The 11,039-nt window shown below is 32.1% G+C and overlaps 1 non-coding gene across 1 annotated transcript; it reads left to right on the top strand.

Moving 5' to 3' along the window:
* The first annotated feature begins 9,950 nt into the window (after positions 1 to 9,950).
* Positions 9,951 to 10,023, top strand: TRNAF-GAA (transfer RNA phenylalanine (anticodon GAA)). Its single transcript has one exon. It is a non-coding gene; the product is annotated as a tRNA-Phe (tRNA).
* Positions 10,024 to 11,039: the final 1,016 nt, after the last annotated feature.

The following is an 11,039-nucleotide window of genomic DNA, read 5'->3' as shown; positions in this document are numbered from 1 at the left end:
TGAAATTGTTCAAGTACTTTGGTATTGTGTCGCCCTTCTCCATCTTGATCTTTCTGAGCTTGTCCTTTAGTGCGAGCCTCATGTGGTCACTGTTGTTTTGAAATAGGTCTATCAAGACCTTCCACATTGCAAATGGAGTTTCCTTACCATGGATATTCAAGACAATATGATCTCGAACTCCTTCTAGGATAACCCTTCTCACCTTTTCTACACACTTTCTCCACTTTGCCAGATCTTGATCATCAACTGGCTTAGGAATATCTTTGTCTATGAATTCCTTAAGCATGTTGTCTTCCAACACTACCTCCATCCTGTCCTACCAAGCAATATAATTCGAATTACCCTCAAGGGAATATTCGAGTCTCAACCTGTAGAACGACATCCTACTAGCTCTGAAGTATGATATTGCAAATTCGATTTATCCTGCAAAAGAAAAACTCATATTCTCCTCTTCTATAATGATTTCAGCTCTGATACCATGCAGAAATTCCTCGTAGATTCAAACCACAGATTGTAATATGCTAAAATAATTCACTTGAATTTACTCTACTCATGAGCAGAAACAATAAATGATCGATGAAATCACGAAGCATAAAAGAGAAATAATCCAATCACACATAACACAATAATTTTATGGGGAAAGCCACAGCTCAAAACCCTTGCTATCTGTATTTTTCATTAATCACAAAATATGAGATTACAATGCTTTTCTCAAGCCTGAGCAACCTTTGCACTATCTCAATCTATCTCATTGCTTCCCAGAAAAAGCTCAAGCCAATACTTAGTCAATTCTATTTCCCACCAAGATCATTTTTCCTTACGCAATTTCCTAGGGAATTAGCACATATTTAATTTGGAAATTCCTCAATTATGAATTGTGCAATCCTCATAGGCCTTCCTCTGATTGCATTCAACACCTGTACAATTCAGATGATTATACAACTAGTAGTACATTATCTGTGAACTACAATCTCAACTGGGTCTTTCTATGATCTGACATGCATGAGTTAATTATGAGTGAATCTTCAGTTTGATGGTTGACCACTGCTGGTTACACCCCACTAGTGGATCTCCCACCAATTCCTCCATTATTTGGAACTAGTTTAACTGAATTTAACTCAGTTAAACTAAATTAAATAATTACAACTCAAAATAAACTCAACCAGGGCTCTAAAAAGTAGGAGACACTCTACATGACTCTAGTTAGACCCTCAACTCAAATTAACTAAGCCAACTAAGTCACATTAAATTAGTAAACTATTACAAGTTGTCATGAGATGTGGAATTACAATTTAATTCAAGGACAAAATAAATTAGGATTTTCTTGTAGCATTTTCAACAAAGACATACATCAAGAATGGCTTGACATTTCCATGTCATCGGTATTATGTCATGTCATGTCGTGAGTCATCATATTCCATATCATTTTGTGGATTATGTAAATTCTTCTTCGAAATGTATTGTAAAGTGGAAGTCTAAAGGACATGAATAGAATATGAACAGTCATGGGAAGTCAAACAGTCATGATGGTAGTCGAAGAGTCACAAGGGAGGTGAAGGATCAACCCATTAGTTATATATACACCCTCATTGTACAAGAAAGTGAATTTTCACCTTGGCTTCTCCTACAAGGCATCAGAGAGACAAGCTACTTCTTTTGGGCAGCAAGTAGTGGCTCCAACGCTCCACTATTGGAGCTAGTGTTGTTCATTGTATACATGTGTCTTGGGACTTTTACTTAATAAATGAAGCCTAATGGCCAACACACTTTTCATGCATGGATTTTGAATGTTTTTAAGATTGTTTTGTGAATGTTTATGATTCATGTTTATTTTCGCCTATACTAAAGTAGGCAAACTATTTTGGTTATTTTAGTGCTTATCATATTGAGAATGTGTTGTAGTGGTTGCAATACCCATCGCATATTCGTGGACTATTCTATTGGATTTTAGACATATATCTCTTGTTTGTGTGTGTTTCTACCAAAGTGGTACTATTACCTATCTCTTAGAGGCTCACTTTCTTCTCCCTCTGTAGTAAAAAAACCTTGATACACTTGCAACTAAACATTCACCAGCCACACTTACTTGCCTTCCGCAAAGGCACATACACACTTCTCTCTCTTGCTGATAGCTAAAACCAAGGAAAATCTATAAGAATACATGGTGACTGGGTCGTTACTCCAGATGGGGCACCTACTCCAAACAGTGTGAGGTCTAATTGGGACTTCACATTGGGGAGACCCCCTTGGTTGAAGGATTTCTAGCACTGTCAACAGATCCTAAGCCAAAGCTTTTATAAGGAGCTTGCAAACTCATACCCAAGAAAGGTCTTCAATAAAAGAGAGGCTCAAGGTGTTAAAGAGATGATGGTTTAGAGCTAAGTCACATGGGTTTAGTTTGAGTTTAGGTTCGACAAATGATTTGGTTCAATTTGAGTTTGAATTTTTTGATGATTTTTGGTATTAGCTCTCTCTCTCTCTCTCTCTCTCTCTCTCTATATATATATATATATATATATATATATATATATATATATATATATATATATATATATATCTATATATATCTATACTTATATATATGTATATCTATCTATATATATATATATATATATATATATATATATATATATATATATATATATATCTATACATATACATATATATAAGTAAATAAAGAATTAAATAGTAAGAAATCAACATAAATAAACATGAAAATACTATTATAGACTTGGAAACTGCAAGGATAGATGACAAGCTTGATTTGTGACATGAGGTCATGAGCTTGAGTTATGGACTTAGTCAATGGCCATGAGGTTCACCGAACCTCAAAATTTGTCTTAGGTTTGCTAAATTTCAAACCCTAACATTAAAGCTTGACAAACCTTGTGACATAGGTTTGAAGGAAAGCACTGGAAAAGACTTGGAGGTCAAGATATTTTTTATAGACGTTAAAATAAGTTTTTCCTCTAGCCACCATCAATGTTATTATAAGTTAGCCTTTGAAGAGTATGCAAATTTATAGGATGAAAAAGTTTATAACAATGAAAATAACCTATTTATGGTATGCTCATTAATGGGCTTAAGGTTATTGATGGGGGTAAACAAGAGATAGGTCAACAATGCAGTTTTAATGGTTGAACATGTACATAACATCGAACAAGACATAAATGCCAACCCTAAAATTTGGGGTAAAACATGCATAAAATAATCATTTTTTCTTTTTAAACATTAATAGTGCAATGTATACTTAAAGCACAATAACATATAGGTTCAATATGTTATAAGATGCAAATTCAACCAACCCTAACCCTAATTTACCATAAAAGAAAGTAACATGGAAAATTTATGATGAACCACACAGGTAGGGTTGAAACGTCGAGATATCCTAAATCGGATGTGATGAACCCTAAAACTAATCTTCAACCAATCTCAAATCGCAAAAGCCAAAATTCTGAAATAGTTTACCTACACAGAAGGGAAATATTCAAAGAACTTCGTAGATTTGAACAATGCCAGTTAAAAATTGCAAAGAAGAAATTTGACCTTGCATTTCGATCTTATTTATTTCTTCCTAGCATGAACATATTTCTTCTCATTCATTTTCTTCCTAAAGATGAACCACACAAGAACGTTTGAAACATAAAGATATCCTAAATCTAATGTGATGAATCCTGAATTTAATCTTCAGCCAATCTCAAATGAAAAAGCTTAAATTTTGAAATACTTTCCCTATACGAAAGGGAAATATTCAAAGAATTTCATAGATTTGAATGATGGAAATTAAAAATTGCAAAGAATAAATTTGACCTTTCATTTCTCAAATGTTGTAGATCATATTTATTTCTTCCTAGCATGGTCATGCTTCTTCACATTCATTTTCTTCTTGAATATGAATTGCACAAGTAGGTTCGAAACGTCGAGATATCCTAAATATGATGCGATAAATAATAAAACTAGTATTCAACCAATATAAAATCTTAGAAGCCTAAATTCTAAAATTTATGATGATCGACACACAATGACTAGTTCCTTCAATCGAAGGTGTAATGGAGTCAATAGGATGAGGTCAAATGCTAGAGGATATTGGATAGAGAGGGAGGATAGAGAGTTTGCTTTACCTACCAACCCTAGCAACTTTCTTCTATAGTATATCTAAGGTCAAAGGATGCAATCTAGTTCCTTTGATGGACACTTGATGACAAATTTTGCATAATAAGAAACAAGAGTTCGGAAATGATATTTCAATTTTTAAAATGACACAAGATAATCCCTAATTTCAACAATTTATGAAAAATAGAAGAAAAAAATCATTTAAACCAATGTTATATTTATTGTTATCATTGATTTATCACTAGGGGTCCAAAATTTAAATTATCAACAATATTGGGGAAAATATCGAAAATATTAGGAAACTTAAAAAATACATAAGTAATCAATTTTTATTTTTACAATTTGTTTGACCTTAAAGCAACATTAGAATCAAAAAAATGCATTGCTACATAAATATGAAAATAAAATTGATATATAAGATGTATAAGATGTCAAGTGGTACATTAGATATCGATATTGAAATATGATATTTGTCTGGAATCATAAAGTCTGACAAAATGATATAAAATCATATCAAAACAAAAATAAGTGTTTTCATGAGATGAATCATGGAAATGAAAACAATGGATCGCTCCTTTTTTTCTTGATGGAAAATGGTTACAACATCCTCGATAATGATATCGTAACTGGACCAAAGATACATTGACCAAAGAATGCATAAAATATTCAAAATACTAAAAGAACAAATAATTCATGTACATTCATATGAATTCAAATTGTTATACACAAATATGAATTTTTTCTCATGTATATGGCAAGGGTGCATATAACCAAAATAGCACCAACACAATGCATCTTTGAATCAAAATAAACGAACAAGGAGGCTCTAAATGGCCTCTAGAGTCTGGAAAAATAAAATAAAATAAAATCATGCTACAAAAAATAGCTACATAACATCAAAATCATTGCCTATAATGGGATGCTACAACAAATAGATACAAATAGCTAAATAACGTAGAAAAGGCTTAACATTCCTACTCGGTTTTGATTGAGTGAAGTGTACATTTTTACTAGGGCCATGATGGATGACTAGTTCAACAATCAATGCCATCAACATTGAGGTACATACAGGGCTTGGTGCTCTTTCTTAGATGTCAATTCCATACAATCATACCACAAAATCCAATAAAAACATTGCAATCCTACCAATCCTGAACTCATGAAAACCATTAAGTCTGCTAAATTTTGAATGAGATCTAAAATTTCACTTTCTTCATATGAAATCCAATAAGGCCAGAACCACTCTCAAGCATCATATAACAATTATTGGTAATGTTAAAAATTTAAATAAAAGTGACATTCTCCTTTATCTTTCATTTTCACCTAAAGGAGAATGTCACTTTTACTTTAAGAATTTAATATTGCCATTAACTACTAGGGTATGTATCTCATGGGATGAATCATGTGAAATGAAAACAATACATTTCCCCTTGTTGCTTGATGGAAAATATTAAGTATCCTCACAAGTCAATCACCTAACTCACTTTTAAAAAATGAGGATTAAAACGATAAAATTTTGGTTAAGTTGAAAGTAATAGAGACATGGCGATAATTTTCAAATTATTGTGATAATTTCCTAGATTATTGCAATAAATTAAAATTATCTCGATAATTCAAAAGGGAAAATTATCGCAATAAATATTTTTGATATTGATGATGTAGGTTTTGGCGAATCTATTATTGTGATCATTCTGATATTATTGTGATAAGTGCAACACTAATTTAAATTTACACCATTTAAGTAAGCGTCAGTTTAGCAATCCATAAAAAGTCTCTCCATACAAAACATATCTTGCCCAAGACAATTCACTACCCTACTTTTCCATTGTCTCCAAGTGAAAGAGAGAGAACTGGTGCACACTCATTATATGAGAAAGAAATGTGTGTGACAAAAATCCAAAAAAAAAATAAAAATCCCTTTATTTATATGAGGGAAACTAAGCGAAATTTCCTTAGTTTACACTAAAAGACTTGAAAAACATGACTTGAAGTGTTCAACAAGGCTAATAGGTCACTAGATGACATAAATATATCTTTACAAAGATAGAACACAACAAATGACTCCCTTTTCTCCACACATATGAGAGAAGAAGCTCTCCAACATGACATCATCCTCACTCCATCAAGCAAGCTACCAAGAGGGGTCAAAGAGTGCTCTTCACTTCAAGAAATATCAACAATGTGAGAGGGTACATTTCCAAATCATAACTCCTCATCCAATATGTCACAATCAATAAGTCACATGTCATCATCTTAGGGTTTTCATGGGTGGTGTTGCAACCCTAGGGCATGACATCATCATCAAGAGAAGGTGTACCAATCCTCTAAAGTGTCTCAATTCATCATCATATGCATGTAGGATCTGAAGCAAGGAAATGTCCATCAAGAATGTGAAAGGCCAACATAAGGATGTCTTGGGTCCTCTTGGGTACATCACCAATCCTGCTAACACCATGACCTCCTAGTTTAGTGTTTCAATAACTAGAGTTGCAGGAGGTGTCACACATCGATGTGAAGGGTCCTCAAAGCCCAATAATCATTTATGTGTGGGAAACATTGTGATTGGAAGGTCATAAGTGCTCTCATGCTGGGCTAGACATCATCTTCAATTATTTACAGAAGTGTTAAGACATCCCTTGAGGGATATCTAATTTATTTAAGATAAATCACCTAAAGAATACCCTTAATATCAAGTGTGATCAACATCATTAGGTAAAGAAACCATAAAAGTATCATAGTGGACTATATTTAATGCAAGGGCACCAAAATACTTCACACAACTCTTGCCTTGAAATGTCTTTCTAGTTGATGATCTGTAAGCAATTTACCACACTTATGTTTGGAATGGGAATCCAATTAGCCCTATTAGGTTCCTGTAACCCAAAGGGGAAGAACAATTCCTAGGACTTCACATCAATACATAAGTGCATGTGATAAAGATGAGCATGGAATGGGCAAGACTTCAAGGAAGATGTCATTTTCATGGCACCAATTTAATGGAATCCAACATCTTGAGTGTAATGATGTAAAGAGGGAGCAATCATAGGGGCTCGAGTTACCCCTTTCCTTGCCTTATTTTTACCATCCTTCTAGTGTGCCTTCTACTTTAATAATTTTCTTTTTTTTCTTTCATATCTTGGGTAACCAGTTTTCTTGATGATTTCTAATATCCCTTAAGATGTAGTAGTTGAGACATCCACAAATTCCTTTTATTTAGATAGAGCATGATATGCAAGGAGGTAGGTGATGACTAATGATTCAGGTAGAGCTCAAGCTAGGCTTTTGTCCATGCACTTTAATTTTTCCTTGTCATCTTGTGCATTTTACATTTTTCTTTTATTTGTGGATATACGAATGCTTTTATCTTTCTTTTAGCTACATCACCCTATTAAGGGTAAAAAATTTCGGGCCCTTTCTCAAAGATGAGGGTAAGAAGTTTCCAGTACTAGTGACAAATGATAATCAACCCAAAGAGTGGAGGTGGACACAAGGGACTAATAGAAAGTTATACTTGTGGAGTTCGGGCACACTATGTCAAACAATGCATCCTATTTGTGTCCCTCCTCAACAATGGAAAGGAAAGGCCTTGGGTATATTCACACTATGCTAGGGGAAAAGGGGATAACCTCCTAGGTGAAGAGCGGGAACAAGGATACAACCAAGAGTTTTCAATCATCTAGCTAAACTTGTGATTCATATTAGAATACCCTTAACATTAAATGAAAGAACTTGATTACTGAAATGGTTAGTCTACCTTGTAATATATGACCCACATTCAAAAAGTATGCTACGTGGAAGAGTGAATGTTGATTGGACATATGTGGAGAGCTCTAAAGCATAAATATATGTGGATCATCATAAGTTTGTTGGCTATTAGGTTGATCTATTAGGAGGAAAAACTTCTCCTTGGGGTTATGCACTTTGGTGGGTAACAAGGATCATATCTTAATTCTCACTTCACTCCAACTGAATCGATGATAATGGCAATGGTATTAGCTTAAAGATTTTACTTTTCCTATGAATTTAGACACACATCTCTAGGTACATAATTCAAGGAAAATGAATTCCTTCCTTTAGCATAAGAAACTATATCCATATAATTCCAACTTGAATATTTCCACTTATATGGCTTTGTCCAAGTGCTTGATGCATAACAACAAATTGGCATCTAGTGCATGAGTCAGAGACTCTTTACATGTGTCCAACCACCCTTATTAGATGGCCCAACCCACCTAGGCTCTAATACCATATTAAAATCTTACATGGAGAGAATAAAAACTAAACACCAATGGTTGCATTGGAAACCCCAAATTGAGAAAACCAACATAATAAATATCTTTATTACTTTGGCCGATTGAAGGTCTTTATAATGGGATACACTAAACCTTTTAAATATGCTTCATTACAAGCTAATACAGTGGACTACAAAACCACGTGCCATTTTAAATCACTTATAATGTATTATTGACCAAGTCAAAGATTAGTATAACATTCCCTAGCAAAAATCCTTTCAATTCTATTAACTATATTTAAAGACATAACTAACCCACTTCTCGACATTACAACATCAAATGCCAAATTGAGTTTCTCCAATCTAATCAATGAATTTTTTAAAGGTAAAATTTCGACAACTATTTTTTTGGAAAAAAATATTCACCCATTTATTTTAGAAATGGCTTATTTTAAAATACATATGATAAAATTCACTAAAAATTTACTGGTTTTAATAATATATATATATATATATATATAAAATATTGGCTAAATTCTATATATATGATTTTCAAACCAAAATAGCCACCTAAAATACTATACATAAACATAATATTTGAATACTTTAAAAAATACACAAATCTATTTTTCATCATATTCTCGCAACAAATCTTTAACATGCTTATAAAATTTGCTTAGCTATTCATTGAAGCTTCTCACTCTTACACCATCCAAGCGGCTAATTACTCTTAGATTTCCTTATAATAACTAGTAACATCTAACCTCAAAATCAAACACCCTGCAAGCTTCAATTGGAGATATCATGAAGTAGATATCAACATGAGCAAGTATCTTTGGCAAGATCATATGAGCATATTTAATGGCAAATTAACATCAAACTCATGTATCCTTTTTGCCATTCCACAAAAGGTGTTATCTTTGTTGGTTTGATTTTGATTTATTGACAAAAGTAGTTAGGATAACTTAATGATAGAATTATATTTCATAATTTATGGATTCATGTTATTACTATAACGAAATTTATTTAAAATTTTGAGAAACTTCAAATTTTGAGAAACTTCAGGATAGATTTGTGGATTCATGTCATTAGTATGTAATGAAGTTTATCTAAAACTTTCATTGTGTAAATGGACATATATTGCATTAGTGACCTGTTAAACTTTTAATGAATTAGATTAACCAAAATAAATAAAAATATATTCCACAAACTTCATTAAATATTATAATGTGTTTGAACTTCGTTATTATTAAGAATTTTAGTTTTTTAGAAAATTTTAGGATGAGAGAAAAAAGTATTTAAACACTTTTCCAACAAATTTATAAATTAGCTTTCAACACCATATATTGAAGAAGGGTGACTTAGAGAAATAAAATATCTACGGCTGAAATCATTTGCTTTCATTGTTCAAACATATACTCGAGGTATGGATAATTTGATTTATTAAAATCGTTTAATTAGTAACAGCATTGTGATATATTCGTGCCATGAAACTGAAAATATTTAAAAAGTTTGAATAAGTAGCTCTGAGCGCTTATTCTGCATGCGAGATATACGGGGTTGGAATAATCATGAGAGTGTAATAAATATACACTAAATCACATGCGCGGGGATAGCTCAGTTGGGAGAGCGTCAGACTGAAGATCTGAAGGTCGCGTGTTCGATCCACGCTCACCGCATATAAATTTGGATTTGATAATGGTTTTTTTGTTTTTGGCCCCCTGGCTTTTAGTTGGATTGTTTTTTTTTTAATTTTGATATTCATATTTATATTTATAGTCTTCATTATATAACACATTATAAAGTGAGATATTATATTTTATAATTTGAATAATGCTAAATTATATATGATTGTTTAAAAGACTATCTAAATATTTTGATTTGATAAGGGTTTTTTTGTTTTTGGCCCCTTGGCTTTAGTTGGATTGTTTTTTTTTTAATTTTGATATTTATATTTATATTTATAGTGTTTACTATTTAACACATTACAAAGTGAAATATTATATTTTATAATTTGAATAATGCTAAATTATATATGATTGTTTAAAAGACTATCTAAATATTTTGATTTGGTCAAATTCCATAAAAATTAATAATTAAAATAAAATTGAGGTAAAATAATCAATTTACCATTTGTGGTTTTTGGCTCCTTGGTTTTGACAACACATGATTTTGCCAATGTATATAGACACCAGTGTAGATCCATCTTAACTCTGGATCTACCGAGTGCCGAGAGGGATCAAATCTCTTGAAGTGCAAACATCTTTTAGGGTGAAAAGAGATTTGATCCCTCTCGACACTTGGTAGATTTAGAGTAAAGATGGATCTAGACTAGTTTAATTATAATGATAGTCCTACAAAACTCATACCATATTTTAGAAATAATTGAGTAATATGACAATATGATCGCCCATTAACCATGCTTGAACAATCAATCAAATGGACCAATTCATAAATATAAATTATACATATCAAACTCAAAATATTTGTGACATATTAAAAGAAAATTATAGAGGCTATCACATGATCTATTATAAATTGTAGAAGACTTTTAACAAAATATATAAATAAGGTTGTTATGTAGCAAACGTCTAGAAAATGATAAAAAGTAAATGAATACAATCCACTTTGAGGTGGAAACTTCTTTTTACAATGAATACAATGTATAAGACAAGATGAGATCATCCTAAGATTA

This window comes from Pinus tabuliformis, chromosome 5_1, assembly GCF_031772625.1.
Source record: "Pinus tabuliformis cultivar Carrire ecotype Pingquan chromosome 5_1, CPIR1, whole genome shotgun sequence".
NCBI classification, from domain to species: Eukaryota; Viridiplantae; Streptophyta; class Pinopsida; order Pinales; family Pinaceae; genus Pinus; species Pinus tabuliformis.
Note: the sequence above shows the minus strand (reverse complement) of the source record. Positions and strands in the feature narration are given on the sequence as shown.